The following is an 18,766-nucleotide window of genomic DNA, read 5'->3' as shown; positions in this document are numbered from 1 at the left end:
TGTTTGTAATTTATATTTGAGTAGCATAATATTAATTAATTAATCTATCAATCAATGTAAATGCACAAACAGATTTTGAAACAAACAATTCTAAAAATCTACCTGCAATAGAGCATGCTGGGAAATGTGATAACAATGGGTGTAGTTTTGGTTCAAAGTGATGTGTATGAGTTTTAGGCCCCTGAATTAGAATAAAACTAGGCCCTCAAAATCAAATCAAATCAAATCTTATTGGTCACATGCGCCGAATACAACAGGTGCAGACATTACAGTGAAATGCTTACTTACAGCCCTTAACCAACAGTGCATTTATTTTAAACAAAAAAAGTAAAAATAAAACAACAACAAAAAAAAGTGTTGAGAAAAAAAAAAAGAGCAGAAGTTAAATAAAGTGACAGTAGGGAGGCTATATATACAGGGGGGTACCGTTGCAGAGTCAATTTGCGGGGGCACCGGCTAGTTGAGGTAGTTGAGGTAATATGTACATGTGGGTAGAGTTAAAGTGACTATGCATAAATACTTAACAGAGTAGCAGCAGCGTAAAAGGATGGGGTGGGGGCAGTGCAAATAGTCCGGGTAGCCATGATTAGCTGTTCAGGAGTCTTATGGCTTGGGGGTAGAAGCTGTTGAGAAGTCTTTTGGACCTAGACTTGGCACTCCGGTACCGCTTGCCGTGCGGTAGCAGAGAGAACAGTCTATGACTAGGGTGGCTGGAGTCTTTGACAATTTTGAGGGCCTTCCTCTGACACCGCCTGGTATAGAGGTCCTGGATGGCAGGAAGCTTTGCCCCAGTGATGTACTGGGCCGTACGCACTACCCTCTGTAGTGCCTTGCGGTCGGAGGCCAAGCAGTTGCCATACCAGGCGGTGATGCAACCAGTCAGGATGCTCTCGATGGTGCAGCTGTAGAATTTTTTGAGGATCTGAGGACCCATGCCAACTCTTTTCAGTCTCCTGAAGGGGAATAGGCTTTGTCGTGCCCTCTTCACGACTGTCTTGGTGTGTTTGGACCATGATAGTTCGTTGGTGATGTGGACACCAAGGAACTTGAAGCTCTCAACCTGTTCCACTACAGCCCCGTCGATGAGAATGGGGGCGTGCTCAGTCCTCTTTTTTCCTGTAGTCCACAATCATCTCCTTTGTCTTGGTCACGTTGAGGGAGAGGTTGTTGTCCTGGCACCACACGGCCAGATCTCTGACCTCCTCCCTATAGGCTGTCTCATTGTTGTCGGTGATCAGGCCTACCACTGTTGTGTCGTCGGCAAACTTAATGATGGTGTTGGAGTCGTGCCTGGCCATGCAGTCATGGGTGAACAGAGAGTACAGGAGGGGGACTGAGCACGCACCCCTGAGGGGCCCCCGTGTTGAGGATCAGTGTGGCAGATGTGTTGTTACCTACCCTTACCACCTGGGGGCGGCCCGTCAGGAAGTCCAGGATCCAGTTGCAGAGGGAGGTGTTTAGTCCCAGGATCCTTAGCTTAGTGATGAGCTTAGAGGGCACTATGGTGTTGAATGCTGAGCTGTAGTCAATGAATAGCATTCTCACGTAGGTGTTCCTCTTGTCCAGGTGGGGAAAGGGCAGTGTGGAGTGCAATAGAGATTGCATCATCTGTGGATCTGTTGGGGCGGTATGCAAATTGGAGTGGGTCTAGGGTTTCTGGGATAATGCTGTTGATGTGAGCCATGACCAGCCTTTCAAAGCACTTCATGGCTACAGACGTCAGTGCTACGGGTCGGTAGTCATTTAGGCAGGTTATCTTAGAGTCCTTGGGCACGGGGACTATGGTGGTCTGCTTGAAACATGTTGGTATTACAGACTCAGTCAGGGACATGTTGAAAATGTCAGTGAAGACACTTGCCAGTTGGTCAGCACATGCTCGGAGTACACGTCCTGGTAATCCGTCTGGCCCTGCGGCCTTGTGAATGTTGACCTGCTTAAAAGTCTTACTCACATCGGCTATGGAGAGCGTGATCACATAGTCATCCGGAACTGCTGGTGCTCTCATGCATGCTTCAGTGTTGCTTGCCTCGAAGCGAGCATAGAAGTGGTTTAGCTCGTCTGGTAGGCTTGTGTCACTGGGCAGCTCTCGGCTGTGCTTCCCTTTGTAGTCTGTAATAGTTTTCAAGCCCTGCCACATCCGACGAGCGTCAGAGCCAGTGTAGTACGATTCAATCTTAGTCCTGTATTGACTCTTTGCCTGTTTGATGGTTCGTCGGAGGTCATAGCGGGATTTCTTATAAGCGTCCGGGTTAGAGTCCCGTTCCTTGAAAGCGGCAGCTCTACCCTTTAGCTCAGTGTGGATGTTTCCTGTAATCCATGGCTTCTGGTTGGGGTATGTACGTACGGTCACCGTGGGGACGACATCATCGATGCACTTATTGATGAAACCAGTGACTGATGTGGTGTATAAGGCCTAATGAAATACATTTGGTATTGTGTTAAACATATGTTTTTTATGATAACATATTCGCTTGGGATCTCACTTGGTGAAGTTCATAGGACCGAAAATGAATGAATGCAATAACCATGGCTCTGTCACTAACAAATGCAGTAATGGGTGGTTACTGGTCGTCCCTAGCTACCACAGTCACAAAGTCATAAACCCCCCCACCTATTTCTACAATTTATCTTCTTCAAATGTGATTTTAAACCTCACCTTAATGTTAACCCTAACCTTAACCACACTACTAACCTTATGCTTAACCCTAACCTAATTTTCATTTTCATTATTTTACAGCAACAGCTGTGCTGTCTAGTGGAAACCGTGGTAACTACAATTTACTCCAAAGGCTGGTTAGTTTAGTTTACTAGGATCCCCATTAGCTACTGCACATGTAGCAGCTTCTCTTCCTGGGGTCCACAAAGGCAAGGCACTCCGGCAAGGCACACTAAGCAATTTGTTAATTTAACACTGTTCCGGTATCTATGGGTCCACAGACTCCACACTTTCAGTGTTGATTTAACACTCTCAGTGTTCATTTAGTTGTTTTTTAACACCGGAGAATTTGTAGTGTAGAGTTGTGCGTGTTTTTTAATCATATAGTTGTAAATCTCTTGTCTGAACTCATCTGCGGATCTTGGGACATGACATCGGGGAAAACGAGCGCACCTTTGAGAAACGTTAGAACGTTAGAGGAACACACATCAACCAATGAAACGGCAGATTTGAACGGGGGCAGAACTGATTGACAGTGATTTAAACAAATCAATGTTAGCGTCTTCGAGAATTTTTGACCAATCAGCGAACAAATATCAAAAATAGCACCTCCTCTTGTTCAGCACCCAAAGGACGAAAGTGCGAGATCCGTCTGTGTTGTCTATTATAGCTAGCTAACTATTTCTGACTGTCCATATTTGTGTAGGAACGTACAGAATACTTTTTTGCCTGATGTGACAAACTTAGTTAGTGTCAAACATGCGTAAAAACCTACGCCATCCGAACAGGGAACCGCCGAGAAAGGAATTATCGCCACTCATCTGAGGCCAAACTCGCTGATTTTGTTTTGTCAAATAAGGAAACATAACAAGATAGCTAGCTCGCTAGCTAGATATATCACCACGAAAATACCCACTACACAGGGACCTCAAAAACATCTACATTCTTTTTACAGTTGGAAACGTAAGTATAAGTGAAGAGGTTTAGCTGGTGGGGCAATCGTTGGCTAGCTTGCTAACGTTAGCCTAGCATGGCCTATTAGCATTTCGCTAGCTGACGTTATCGCAGAGATAGCTACTCTATTGATTCTCGCATGCTGTTGTGTAACGTTAGTTTGGGTCGCAGCTAACATTAGCTAGTTAGCTAGCTGCATTGGCTACATGCGTTTGACTGTCAACGTCGTCTAAAAGGTGCATCAATTGTTTTCCAATACGGTGCGTGGGCTGGGAAATGTCATTATTTTGGCAACAATTTAGCTAGCTAGTTAGATAACTAACGTTAGCCACCTATTTTTCAAGTGACACCTTGCCAGGTAACTGTAGCGTTTGGTTTGTTGTCAGTTGTATTTAACGCGTTTAACCTAATCGGATCAAACTTAATATTATTAGCACAGTTAATTATATAATCGCCTCCCCCACTCTTTCTTTTCAACTGCGTGAAATTAGCATCGCATATTTTACAACTGTCAGGATAAAACTAGGACTGATACTGGCATTTAGATAACTAACGTTAACCATTGACTACAGTTAGTTAGATAACTAGCTAACTAAAGCAATGCTGGTGGTCTGTGCTGGCTAGTCTGGGTGATTTTTGAATATTACCATTCATTGAGCTTTCTAGTTTGTGTCCCATCCATGGGATAATGTAACCCACGACTGCTGTATTCACCGTGTTACAAACCCCTGCTACAGCACAGTTAGAGCAGGGCCTCTATGGTTTGGCGTCGGTGTAACAGTGGGCAAGGTGGGGTGTGTGTGGCGGTCTGTGCAGTCGGGGGTGACCACTGAGCAGGGGCGGTGGGCGAGGTCAGTCACCTGCTGACCCAGAGTGTGTGACGTCACCTAGACTCTGACCCCCCATCTGTTCTTCAGGGATATAAGGTTATACACAGAGTAGTGACTCAAATAAAAATGTATTTGAATACAACAGGTGTAGACCTTACAGTGAAATGCTTACTTACAAGCTCTTTCTTAACGATGCAGAGTTAAAATAAGAAGATAAAACATGAGAACTATGCAGTGACTCTAGGAAAATATGAGTGTCATGATGATGTTAACTTGGACAGAACCTTATCATTCACACAGCCCTATCTTTATCACTACTGGAACTAAGATAGGGAGGGAAATTGAGTGAGAGGATGAAAGGTTCAGTACAGGGTCGCTTTCAAATCAAATTTTATTGGTCACTTACACATGTTTAGCAGATGTTCTTGCGTGTGTAGCGAATTGCTTGTGTTTCTAGCTCCGACAGTGCAGTAATATCTAACAATTACACAACATATAACCAATACACACATCTAAGTAAAGCAATGGAATTAAGAATATATAAATATATGGACGAGCAATGTCAGAGCTGCATAGACTAAGATACAGTAGAATAGTATAGAATACAGTATATACATATGAGATGAGTAATGCAAGATATGTAAACATTATTAAAGTGACTAGTGTTCCATTTATTAAAGTGGCCAGTGATTTCTAATCTATGTATATAGGCAGCAGCCTCTAATGTGTTAGTGAAGGCTATTTAACAGATAGAAGCAGTTTTTCTGTCTCTCGGACACCAGCTTTGATGCACCTGTACTGACCTCGCCTTCTGGATGATAGGGTGGTGAACAGGCAGTGGCTCGGGTGGTTGTTGTCCTTGATGATCCTTTTGGCCTTCCTGTAACATCGGGCGCTGTAGGTGTCCTGGAGGGCTGGTAGTTTGCCCCCGGTGTTGCGTTGGGCAGACCGCACCACCCTCTGGAGAGCCCTGCAGTTGCCGTACCAGGCGGTGATACAGCCTGACAGGATGCTCTCAATTGTGCATCTGTAAAAGTTTGTGAGGGTTTTAGGTGCCAAGCCAAATTTCATCAGCCTCCTGAGGTTGAAGAGGCGCTGTTGCGCCGTATTCACTACACTGTCTGTGTGGGTGGACCGTTTCAGTTTGTCAGTGATGTGTACAGCGAGGAACTTGAAGCGTTCCACATTCTCCACTGCGGTCCCGTCGATGTGGAGAGGGGGGTGCTCCCTCTGCTGTTTCCTGAAGTCCACGATCATCTCCTATGTTTTGTTGACGTTGAGTGAGGTTATTTTCCTGGCACCACACTCCCAGAGCCCTCACCACCTCCCTGTAGGTTGTCTCGTCATTGTTGGTAATCAAGCCTACTACTGTTGTGTCGTCTGCAAACTTGAGGATTGAGTTGGAGGCGTGCTTGGCCACGCAGTGATGGGTGAACAGGGAGTACAGGAGGGGGCTGAACATGCAACCTTGTGGGGCCCCAGTGTTGAGGATCAGCGAAGGGGAGGTGTTGTTTCCTACCTTCACCACCTGGGGGCAGCCCGTCAGGAAGTCCAGGACCCAGTTGCACAGGGCGGAGTTCAGACCCAGGGCCTCGAGCTTAATAATGAGCTTGGAGGGTACTATGGTGTTGAATGCTGAGCTATAGTCAATGAACAGCATTCTTACATAGGTATTCCTCTTGTCCAGATGGGATAGGGCAGTGTGATGGTGATTACATCATCTGTGGATCTATTGGGGCGGTAAGCAAATTGAAGTGGGTCTAGGGTGGCAGGTAAGGTAGAGGTGATATGATCCTTGACTAGTCTCTCAAAGCACTTCATGATGACAGAAGTGAGCGATACGGGCGATAGTCATTTAGTTCAGTTACCGTTGCTTTCTTGGGTACAGGGACAATGGTGGCCATCTTGAAGCATGAGGGGACAGCAGACTGGGAAAGGGAGAGATTGAATATGTCCATAAACACACCAGCCAGCTGGTCTGCGCATGCTCTGAGGACGCGGCTAGGGATGCCGTCTGGGCCGGCAGCCGTGCGAGGGTTAACACACTTAAATATCTTACTCACGTCGGCCATGGAGAAGTCCTTGGTAGCGGGCTGCGTCGGTGGCGCTGTGTTATCCTCAAAGCGGGCGAAGAAGTTGTTTAGCTTGTCCGGAAGCAAGACGTCGGTGTCCTCGAATTGGCTGGTTTTCCTTTTGTAGTCCGTGATTGTCTGTAGACCCTGCCACGTACGTCTCATGTCTGAGCCGTTGAATTGCGACTCCACTTATACCCAATACTGATGTTTTGCATGTTTGATTGCCTTGCGGCGGGAATAACTACACTGTTTGTATTCTGCCATATTCCCAGTCATCTTGCCATGGTTAAATGCGGTGTTCGCGCTTTCAGTTTTGCGCGAGTGCTGCCATCTATCCACGGTTTATGGTTAGGGTAGGTTTTAATAGTCACAGTGGGGTACAACATCTCCTATACACTTCCTGATCAGTCACCGTATCAGTTTATACGTCAAAATAATTCTCTGAAGCTACCTGGAACATATCCCAGTCCGCGTGATGAAAACAATCTTGAAGCATGGATTCCGATTGGTCAGACCAGTGTTGAATAGTCCTTAGCACGGGTACTTCCCGTTTGATTTTCTGCCTAAAGGAAGGAGCAAAATGGAGTCGTGGTCAGATTTGCTGAAAGGAGGGTGGGGGAGGGCGTTGTAGGCATCCCGGAAGATGTTTCAGCAGCGTGAGTACTACAGTCGATGTGTTGATAGAACTTCTGCAGCCTTTTCCTCATATTTGCTTTGTTAAAATCCCCTGCTACAATAAATGCAGCCTCAGGATATGTAGTTTCCAGTTTGCATAAAGTCCAGTGAAGTTCTTTGAGGGCCGTCGTGATATCGGCTTGAGGGGGGATATACACGGCAGTGACTATAACCGAAGAAAATTCTCTTGGGAGATAATACGGTCGGCATTTGATTGTGAGGTATTCTATGTCGGGTGAACAAAATAACTTGAGTATGTTTTCACAATTACACCATGAGCGTTAATCATAAAACATACACCTCCGCCCTTCTGCTTCATGGAGAGATATTTTTTCCTGTCTGCGCGATGAACTGAGAACCCAACTGGCTGGACTGACTCGGACAGTATATCCCGAGAGAGCCATGTTTCCGTGAAACAGAATATGTTACAATCCCTGATGTCTCTCTGGAAAGAAACCCTTGCCATGAGCTCGTCAACTTTATTATCCAGAGACTGAAACATTTGCGAGTAATATACTCTGAAGCGGTGGGTGGTGTGCACACCTAAGTCGGACTAGAAGACCGCTCCGAGTACCTCTCCTCCGCCGGCGTTGTTTTGGGTGGGCCTCTGGAATCAGTTCAATTGCCCTGGGGGATGCGAACAAAGGATCCACTTTGGGAAAGTCGTATTCCTGGTCGTAATGCTGGTAGTGCTGTGGTCCTCTGTAGCTCAATTGGTAGAGCATGGCGCTTGTAACGCCATACGTAAAAATGTATGCACACATGACTGTAAGTCGATTTGGATAAAAGCGTCTGCTAAATGGCATATTATTATTATTATTATTATAGTGCTGGTGAGTTATCGCCGCTCTGATATCCAATAGTTCTTCCTGGCTGTATGTAATAACACAAATAACTTTCTGGGCTAATAACGTAAGAAATAATAGTTTAAAAAACAATACTGCAAAGTTTCCTAAGAGCTAGAAGCAAGGCAGCCATCTCTGTCGGTGCCATTACAGTCGGAACGTCACTGTAAATGTTCTGAAACCAAAATGTTGATTTCTTATTGGACAGGTAACCATACTCTGAACAGACACTGGTATTTTCCCCTGGTTCTGGAGAGTATGAAAAATGTATGCACTCACTAACTGTAAGTCGCTCTGGATAAGAGCGTCTGCTAAATGACTAAAATGTAAATGTAATACAGGGTGTGCAGGCTTTAGTTCCAGACCAGCACTAACAGACGTGAATGGTTACGCTAATCAACTCCACATCAAGATCTCAGTTAGCTGTATCAGGTGTGTTGGTGCTGGGCTGTAGATCTGAATGGACTGGATAGGTTTCCACCCATCCTATCTGAGGGCTAGATGAAGCAAATATCACACTGCTTACTCCAATCCAATCATCCTACCTAATGATTATCATGTCATTTATCCAATCATAGTTTAGGGGCTACGGTTTTAGGAATTGATTTGGGACAGCCACGTTCAGAGGATATGACAGCTGAACAGCGAGCCGCCGTAGTAATGGTGATATGTGATAGGCTGAGGCCACCCAGTGACGTGTGAAATTGTATACGCATTAATCATTGTCCATTTTTAGTTTTCAAAAGTTGAATTCATGGAAACTTTTTTCCCCCGGACGAGTTGTATATACGTACGAAGGCGGACATATTGTGTGTTTTTTGAGGGGGTAATCATTCGTCGTCCATCATCCGCCACCGGATGACTCCATTGCCTCAATCGGTTATTTTTGGACACACGGTCTCTGTACGGTCGTACCAGGGTTTCCGGTACGGAATACGTGGCACCGGACAACTTGACAGGGATTGGGTGCATAACCCATTAGAGTCCCCTCGGTGCTCAGAATGACAAATCACATTTCGATTATGGTAATTTCTCTTAACAGAACATGCAACTCCTCTAATGAAGCAACCAATAAAACGTCATTTTCAAACATTTGCCAAATCGCAATTCGCAGGAAAACCCCGTTCTAAACAGCGTACCAGATATAAATCTCCATTAGAAACTTACAAAGATGGGGAATCTAAAGATGGAACAACTAAGATGGGTTGCTAATATGACTAGGGTTGTGCCTTTGGCTTCAGGACAACTAAAGAAAGTTGATATAAAAACCAATAGAACAGGAGAGAAATGGCATATGAGGACGTGTAGGCTATTGAAATAAATTAGCAAAAATGATATAATTACTCCTGTCTATACAGAAATAAATAAAATACTTCACCAGAAAGCATGACTTAGCCACAGAGGAATCGAGGATCATTAGCTTTTTTATTTTTTATAGCTGTGGATTGTTTCAAATCACAAGCTTGTAGGACTATGCCTATTTTCCCAGCAATTTGGCCAGAGCACATGGCCAATAGGCCTAGCTGATTATTGAGTTGCGGCCGTCAGTGAAAAGCATCTCAAATATGTGTGAAGATACAGTGCCTTGCTAAAGTATTCAGCCCCCTTGGTGTTTTTCCTATTATGTTGTAATTTAAATGGAGTTTTATTTGGATTTCATGACACAAAATAGTCCAAATGGGTGAAGTGAAATGAAAAAAGTAACTTGTTTCAAAAAATTCTAAAAAATAAATAATGGAAAAGTGGTGTGTGCATATGTATTCACCCCCTTTGCTATGAAGCCCCTAATTAAGATCTGGTGCAACCAATCACCTTCAGAAGTCACATACTTAGTTAAATAAAGTCCACCTGTGTGCAATCTAAGTGTCACATGATCTGTCACATGATCTCAGTATATATACACCTGTTCTGAAAGGCCCCAGAGTCTGCAACACCACTAAGCAAGGGTCACCACCAAGCAAGCGGCACCATGAAGACCAAGGAGCTCTCCAAACAAGTCAGGGACAAAGTTGTGGAGAAGTACAGATCAGGATTGTGTTAAAAAAAAATTATTTAGGCATGTTGTGTAAATCAAATGATACAAACCCCCAAAAATCAATTTTAATTCCAGGTTGTAAGGCAACAAAATAGGAAAAATGCCAAGGGGGATGAATACTTTCGCAAGCCCCTGTAATGTGTCTTGAGCATAATTTAAAATGTTGAGACAAGAAGGAGGAGGGTTGTGGTGAAGAAATGGGCGAGTCTCTCTCCAGAATGGCTGAGCTGTCTCCCGACAATTCTTGCACATTCATTGTGTGAATGTTTGCCCTTTTGATTGTTTATTTTGTACCTATTCCACATGACATCTGTCACCAGTAGTAAATGTATGTAATAGGGAATTTTATAAAAAGAGCAGCTCAAGACATAAAGTGAGGCAGACCGGCTGAGTAGAGAGATTAATGCATTTCTGAATTGATCATGTTTTCTACTGTTTTTATTTGTCTGCTCTATGTATTTTGACTTGGTTGACAATGGAAGTTATAGTCCTACTGCTGCATTGGCCAATAGGCTATGGGTTCCATGCGCTCATTTCTTTATCCGCCAATAGATCTGTGTATCAGTGTGTCCATATGGCAGAGGCTGGTGATCTCGCATTAGTTTGAGATCTTATTACTTTTTACCATTTTAATTCCGATTTTTTATTTATTTATGATTAACCACGTGACCGTGATCTTGAAACGAAAAAGTTATTAATTAAATGAAACTGTTCCACGAAAATGCGCAAATGGAAAATCATAACTGGCACGCAGATGTATATAAATTGTAGGATAAATGGTAAGCTTCCCCAAACTTGAAACTCACACGCCGTCTATGAATTCTTTATAAAATAATTGCCTCCATGTTTCCATTGTCGGATTTGCCTGTAGGCTACTTTGAAGCAAGGTAAGACATGCCTCATAATATGAAGTAAAATATTCAGGTTTCAAACAATTAAGTACCTTTTCAAAATGCATACTGCCTCCAGCTCCTATTTGTAAAGTGATGGTGACGTGCTGATAGCCTTCAATTAGGCTACCAGTTGAGAAATAAAAATTGTTTGCTATTTTTAATAATGCAACAAAACAGATTTGAACAGGTTTGCATTTAGAATTGTTGGGCGATTAATGGGCTTATAAAAGCACGTTTTACTCCAACGGCAACCAGCTGAGGAGCTGCTGGGGAAATCCTTCTCGGAATAGGTTGTGTATGCTGTGCGCGTGTCATAGTTGGGTTGGATAAATAAGATAGGCTACGTGATGCCACCCGCCAATTTAATTCCACTATATTATGCAAATTAACCTACAGACCGATAAGCATGACGGTCAAATGTATACTGAACAAAAATATAAACGCAACATGCAACAATTTCATAGATTTTACTGAGTTACAGTTCATGTAGGGAAATCAGTCAATAGGCCCTAATCTATGGATTTCACATGACTGGGAATACAAAATATGCATCTGTAAAAAGAAAAAAAGTAGGGGTGTGGATCAGAAACCCAGTCAGTATCTGGTGTGACCACCGTTTGCCTCATGCAGTGCGACACATCTCCTTCGCATCGAGTTGATCAGGCTGTTGATTGTGGCCTGTGGAATGTTGTCCCACTTCTCTTCAATGGCTGTGCGAAGTTGCTTGATATTGGCGGGAACACGCTGTTATACAAGTCGATCCAGAGCATCCCAAACATGCTCAATGGGTGTAATGTCTGAGTATGCAGGCCATGGAAGAACTGGGACATTTTCAGGTTCCAGGAATTGTGTACAGATCCTTGCGACATGGGGCCATGCATTATCATGCTGAAACATGAGGTGATGGTGGCGGATGAATGGCACGACAATGGGCCTCAGGATCTCGGCACGGTATCGCTGTGCATTCAAATTGCCATCGATAAAATGCAATTGTGTTTGTTGTCTGTAGCTTATACCTGCCCATACCATAACCCCCGCCACCACCATGGGGCACTCTGTTCACAACGTTGACATCAGCAAACCGCTCACCCACATGTCTGCCACTTCTCCAGCGTGCCAGTGGCCATCGATGGTGAGCATATGCCCACTGAAGTCTGTTACGACGCCAAACTTTTTTAGTTGACTTTTATTGTCCTTACCATGAGGTGCACCTGTGTAATGATCATGCTGTTTACTCAGCTTCTTGATATGCCACAGCTGTCGGGTGGATGGATTATCTTGGCAAAGGAGAAATACTCACTAACAGGGATGTAAACAAATTTGTGCACCAAATTTGAGAGAAATAAGCTTTTTGTGTATAGGGACCATTTCTGGGATCTTTTATTTCATCTCATGAAACACAGGACAGTTTATATTTGTGTTCAGTATATTTACATCAACTTGTATTTCCATCAATGAATATAAAGCATTATTTTGTAACAGGATTTTTTTTCTCCCTGTCATTTTTGCTGAAAACTGTATTATTTATTGGCTTTTAATTAATATTTTTTAGCCAAAAGCCGGCAATTGCCGGCTAGCGGAAATCCTGGGAAATACCTGTAGGAGTATACAATGTGTTGAGGGTGGTGTGTAGTTAAATTATTTTATTATTAGAATAAATATGAAATTGTATCGGATATCCGGATGGTTGAAATGCAGGTTATTTCTGGATCAAAATGTGGCTTTTGTGGCGGGGGCGTGGCCAATGGTGGGGTTGCCGACCTCAAATTTTACAGGCCCTGTTGGCCGCAGTGACAACATTTTGCTGTTTTAACGCACATTTCCTGCAATTCTACACATTTTGCCATGGCTTATTCTGACTTAAACATTATAACAACATCAATGACAAAAATACTCGAATGCATAATTTAAATTTTATATACTCCCTGACTGTCTAACTTTTATTTTGGTAATTGTTAGTTCTCAAAGTGTATAAGTCCATTTTATATTTTCTACATACTTTATATCTGGGTTTAGTCGTTTAAGTTTACACTGAAATCCATCCCGAATATTATGTTTTTTACTGTTTGGACATAGGCTGCCCAGATGAACACTTAGGTGGCCCGCCCAAGACTTTTCTATGCAAAAAAAACCTGGAATTCTGATTTATAAATAAAAGAATTGCTCTTGACTCTCAACAAATTAGAATAATGCAAATGCAGAGGTAAACAGCGGACAGGGTGCTTTCCTTCGTTAATTTGTCAGCAGCTAAAGAGAAGTCTGATTTTCGCCCTGATAGAACTGATTCTGTTACAAAAACGTTTTCTGGTGAGTGTTTTGCATCGATCTGTTACATGTCTTTTGGAAACTCCCCTGTAATTGCTATTTGAAATGGGGGAAATAGCATCAGGTCAGCCTGGAGGGCTATATGCACAGCGCACCGTTGTAAAAACTACATTCGCATTTTTTATTTTTTTATTAAGAATTTCAAATGTCATGGCATATCCTTGTCTGTAAAAATGTCACAAGGATAATTACATTTAGACAAAGATTTCTCATTGTTAAAATAGGTATACCATTTTTTGTCTTCCAAAAATGAACACTCACTCAAGTAATCGAATACTAACGTCTGTTCGTATATTCGATTAACCTTGCCCATCCCTAGTGTGTAGTGTGGAGAACCAGGTCAGGCAGAGTTGATTTGAGATGGTCCCAGTTAGTATGGACTGGGAGAACAGCAGATGATGTCATAAAGGTAAGATGCTAACTCTCGCTTCCTGTCTGGTAAGGGCAAGATGAGCATTGGCTGCGAAAGGTTGTGTGTGTACATTATATGCCTTGAGATGGGTGTGTCTGGGTGTTGGCCAGAATGACTCAAACCCAGTAATGTGGTTAGGTGTGTGTGTGTGTGTGTTGACTGGGTGAATAAGTGAGCGTAGCCTATAGATGAGAAGCAGTATATTGGAAGATTCTAAATGGATCTGTGAACAGTTTGAAAAGTGTGTGTATTTGTGTGTGACCACAGAGCTGAACTCAGTGCTCATTCCCTCTGCAAAGCCAGTGGATCTTGGCATCTATGTTAGGGATTCTTCTGGATCAAAATGGGGCTTCGGTGGTTGGCGTGGGCATGGCCAATGGCGCGGTCCCCGACTCTACATTTATGAGCCCCTACTCTTGGCCGCAGAGACAACATTTTGCTGTTTTAAAAGCACATTTCCTGCAATTCTACACATTTAGCCATGCTTTATGCTGTGTTCTTATACTATCTGTGAGGGTGAAGTCTTTCATCTCGCTCATCGCAATATTTGCGGTGCAGCTTGTGCAACGTCCGCTAACTCTAACTTTACATTTACACTGAAAACATTTTACCACCCCCGTTTGAACATAAGCAGCCAGAAAAAACACTTAGGTGGCCCGCCCAAGACTTTTCTATGCAGAAAAAAGCCTGCATGTGTGTCTGTGTGTGGGAGATGTGGTTTCGGCCTGAGGGTTGAGTGGTCGAGTGTGTGTGCTTTCGTCAATAACAGCGAGCCTATGTCACTTTTGTGTGTGTGGCAGTCCATCTGAAGGGAGTGCTAAGAAAGAAGCTGTACCTTCGTGTGTGTGTTTCCCTGTCGTTTCAGGCTGGGCTATACAACTAGCTCCTCTAACATACACTACCAGTCAAAAGTTTGGACACATCTACTCATTCAAGGGTTTTTCTTTATTTTTACTACTTTTTTAATTGAAGAGTAATAGTGAAGACATCAAAACTATGAAATAAAACATGGAATCATGTAAACTCAGCAAAAAAAGAAACGTCCCTTTTTCAGGACCCTGTCTTTCAAAGATAATTTGTAAAAATCCAAATAACTTCATAGATCTTCATTGCAAAGGGTTCAAACACTGTTTCCCATGCTTGTTCAATGAACCATAAACAATTAATGAACATGCACCTGTGGAACGGTCGTTAAGACACTAACAGCTTACAGACGGTAGGCAATTAAGGTCACAGTTATGAAAACTTAGGACACTAAAGAGGCCTTTCTACTGACTGAAAAACACCAAAAGAAAGATGCCCAGGGTCCCTGCTCATCTGTGTGAATGTGCCTACGCATGCTGCAAGGAGGCATGAGGACTGCAGATGTGGCCAGTGCAATAAATTGCATTGTCCGTACTGTGAGACGCCTAAGACAGCGCTACAGGGAGACGGGACGGACAGCTGATCGTCTTCGCAGTGGCAGACCACGTGTAACAACACCTGCACAGGATCGGTACTTACACATGTTAAGTTTGCTGAAAATAAACGCAGTTGACAGTGAGAGGACGCTTTCTTTTTTTGCTGAGTTTAGTAACCAAAAAATTGTTAAACAAATCAAAATATATTTGAGATTCTTCAAATAGCCACCCTTTGCCTTGATGACCGCTTTGCACACTCTTGGCATTCTCTCAACCAGCTTCATGAGGTAGTCACCTGGAATGCATTTCAATTAACATGTGTGCGTTGTTAATTTGTGGAATTCCATTCATTCTTAATGAGTTTGAGTCAATCAGTTGTGTTGTGACAAGGTGGTGGTGGTGGTGGTGGGGGGGTTATACAGAAGCTAGCCCTATTTGGTAAAAGACCAAGTCCATATTATGGCAAGAACAACTCAAATAAGCAAAGAGAAACAACAGTCCATCATTACTTTAAGACATGAAGGTCAGTCAATACGGAAAATGTCAAGAACTTTTAAAGTTTCTTCAAGTGCAGTTGCAAAAACCATCAAGTGCTATGATGAAACTGGCTCTCATGAGGACCGTCACAGGAATGGAAGACCCAGAGTTACCTCTGCTGCAGAGGATAAGTTCATTAGAGTTACCGGCCTCAGAAATTGCAGCCCAAATAAATGCTTCACGGAGTTCAGGTAACAGATACATCTCAACATCAATTGTTCAGAGGAGACTGTGTGAATCAGGCCTTCATGGTCGAATTGCTGCAAAGAAACCACTACTAAAGGACACCAATAATAAGAAGAGACTTGCTTGGGCCAAGAAACACGAGCAATGGACATTAGACCGGTGGAAATCTGTCCTTTGGTCTGGAGTCCAAATGTTAGATTTTTGGTTCCAACCGCTGTGTCTTTGTGAGACGTGGCTGAACGGATGATCTCCCTATGTGTATTTCCCACCGTGAAGCATGGAGGAGGAGGTGTGATGGTGTGGGGGTGCTTTCTGGTGACACTGTCAGTGATTTATTTAGAATTCAAGGCACACTTAACCAGCATGGCTATCACAGCATTCTGCAGGGTTACGCCATCCCATCTGGTTTGGGCTTAGTGGGACTATCATTTGTTTTTCAACAGGACAATGACCCAACACACCTCCAGGCTGTGTAAGGGCTATTTTACCAAGAAGGAGAGTGATGGAGTGCTGCATCAGATGACCTGGCCTCCACAATCCCCTGACCTCAACCCAATTGAGATGGTTTGGAATGAGTCGGACCGCAGAGTGAAGGAAAAGCAGCCAACAAGTGTTCTGTATATGTGGGAACTCCTTCAAGACTGTTGGAAAAGTATTCCAGGTGAAGGTGGTTGAGAGAATGCCAAGAGAGTGCAAAGCTGTCATTGAGGAAAAGGGTGGCTATTTGAAGAATCTCAAATATAAAATAGATTTTGATTTGTTTAACACTTTTTTTGGTTACTACATGATTCCATATGTGTTATTTCATGGTTTTGATGTCTTCACTATTGAAAATAGTAAAAAATAAAGAAACTCTGGAATGAGTAGGTGTGTCCAAACTTTTGACTGGTACTAATATATATATATATATATAATCTCACACACACACACTGCTCCCATTTTGTGAGAGATTGTGTGGACTGAGGTAGCTGAATGAATCCTTGACTGCACAGTGAGTTTGTTTTATTATTAGAGAGAAGTAGTACTGCTGCCTAACATGACAGAAGAGACACACACACACACACACTGACAGGGTGGGAAATTAACACCAGCAAAGTGCTAGAATGTTTATTCTTACCAGCCACATTGGCGGGGGGTCACACAGCATTTGGGAGCGGTTGGATTTTTTAAAAATCCATAGTTCTGGAAGAGAATCTCAACGCTACAGTGGTGAAAACGAGGGGGGGGCTAGTAGAGGGATGGATAGAGGGGGGGCTAGCAGAGGGATGAATAGAGGGGGGCTAGCAGAGGGATGGATAGAGGGGGGCTAGCAGAGGGATGGATAGAGGGGGGGGCTAGCAGAGGGATGGATAGAGGGGGGCTAGTAGAGGGATGGATAGAGGGGGGCTAGTAGAGGGGGGAAGTAGAGGGAGGGATAGAGGGGGCGAGTAGAGGGGGGCTAGTTGGGGGATAGAGGGGGCTAGTAGAGGGAGGGAAGTAGAGGGAGGGATAGAGAGGGGGGCTAGTAGAGGGAGGGATAGGGGGGCTAGTAGAGGGAGGGAAGTAGAGGGAGGGATAGGGGGATGGATAGAGGGGGGGCTAGTAGAGGGATGGATAGAGGGGGGGCTAGTAGAGGGGGGCTAGTAGAGGGAGGGGTAGAGGGGGGCTAGTAGAGGGATGTATAGGGGGGCTAGTAGAGGGGGGCTAGTAGAGGGAGGGCTAGTAGAGGGAGGGGCTAGTAGAGGGATGTATAGGGGGGTAGTAGAGGGAGGGCTAGTAGAGGGATGTAGAGGGAGGGGCTAGTAGAGGGATGTATAGGGAGGTAGTAGAGGGGGGGGGGCTAGTAGAGGGATGTATAGAGGGCTAGTAGAGGGGGGGCTAGTAGAGGGAGGGATAGAGGGGGGGGCTAGTAGATGGATGGATGGAGGGGCTACTAGATTGATTGATGGATGGATGGATGGAGGGGCTAGTAGAGGGATGTATAGAGAGCTAGTAGAGGGGGGGCTAGTAGAGGGAATGATAGGGGGAGGGCTAGGGGGCTAGTAGAGGGAGGTATAGGGGGCTAGTAGAGGGAGGAATGGAGGGGGTAGAGGGAGGGATAGAGGGGGGGGCTAGTAGAGGGAGGGATAGAGGGGGGGGCTAGTAGAGGGATGTATAGAGGGCTAGTAGAGGGAGGGATAGAGGGGGCCCTAGTAGAGGGATGAGTAGAGGGGGCCCTAGTAGAGGGAATGATAGAGGGGGCCCTAGTAGAGGGAGGAATGGAGGGGGTAGAGGGAGGGGGCTAGGAGAAGGATTGCTAGGGGGAGTAGATGGATTGCTAGGGGGAGTAGATGGATTGCTAAGGGGAGTAGATGGATGGATGGATGGATGGAGTGGCTAGTAGATGGATGGATAGAGGGGCTACTAGATGGATTGATGGATGGATGGAGGGGCTAGTAGAGGGATGGATGGGGTGTCTTCCCAACGCTGAGCCTGAAACCCAAACCAGGACACACTATTAATAGACTGTGTGTGTTTCTACAGAGCATCATGGCGTATGTGCTCACACACACACACACACACACACACACACACACACACACACTCTGAGGCTAGCTGGGTAGTCACTCCTCGTGCCTGCAAGCCTTTTTTGGGCACATGCCTGCCGTGCAGTGTGTGTGTGTGTGTGTGTGCTGGCCAGTGGTTAAACATATTAGTGTCGTGGTTACTTCTAGCGCAGTTCTCTCTAGCCACAGCCAAGGTTGTTGGTTTAAGCCCAGCCTCTGTCATTACACTGCGTCTCAGTCCAGAGTTTGTAGGTACTCGTTCACTCACCATCATCATTAGTCTGTAGACAGTGTGTACTATATTTTACACCAATCCATTAGGGGCTGCACTGGGCTGTAGTCTGGTCTATTGGTAGTGTGTTTATTGAGCAGTGGCCATGGCTGATGACAGCCTCATTAACATGACTCTATTTCTAGT

General features: G+C 44.3%; 1 protein-coding gene across 2 annotated transcripts in view; it reads left to right on the top strand.

Annotated features, from left to right (window-relative positions):
- The first annotated feature begins 3,274 nt into the window (after window positions 1–3,274).
- The window catches only part of LOC121586993 (protein phosphatase 1B), a 29,010-nt gene continuing 13,518 nt past the window's right edge, over window positions 3,275–18,766 (top strand). For both annotated transcript variants that reach the window (XM_041904090.1, XM_041904099.1), the window contains exon 1: window positions 3,275–3,619. The gene's annotated coding sequence lies outside the window, so the exon portion shown is untranslated. The remainder of the gene's footprint in view (window positions 3,620–18,766) is intronic.

The sequence above is a fragment of the Coregonus clupeaformis genome, chromosome 1 (assembly GCF_020615455.1).
Source record: "Coregonus clupeaformis isolate EN_2021a chromosome 1, ASM2061545v1, whole genome shotgun sequence".
In the NCBI taxonomy this organism is placed as follows: Eukaryota; Metazoa; Chordata; class Actinopteri; order Salmoniformes; family Salmonidae; genus Coregonus; species Coregonus clupeaformis.
Note: the sequence above shows the minus strand (reverse complement) of the source record. Positions and strands in the feature narration are given on the sequence as shown.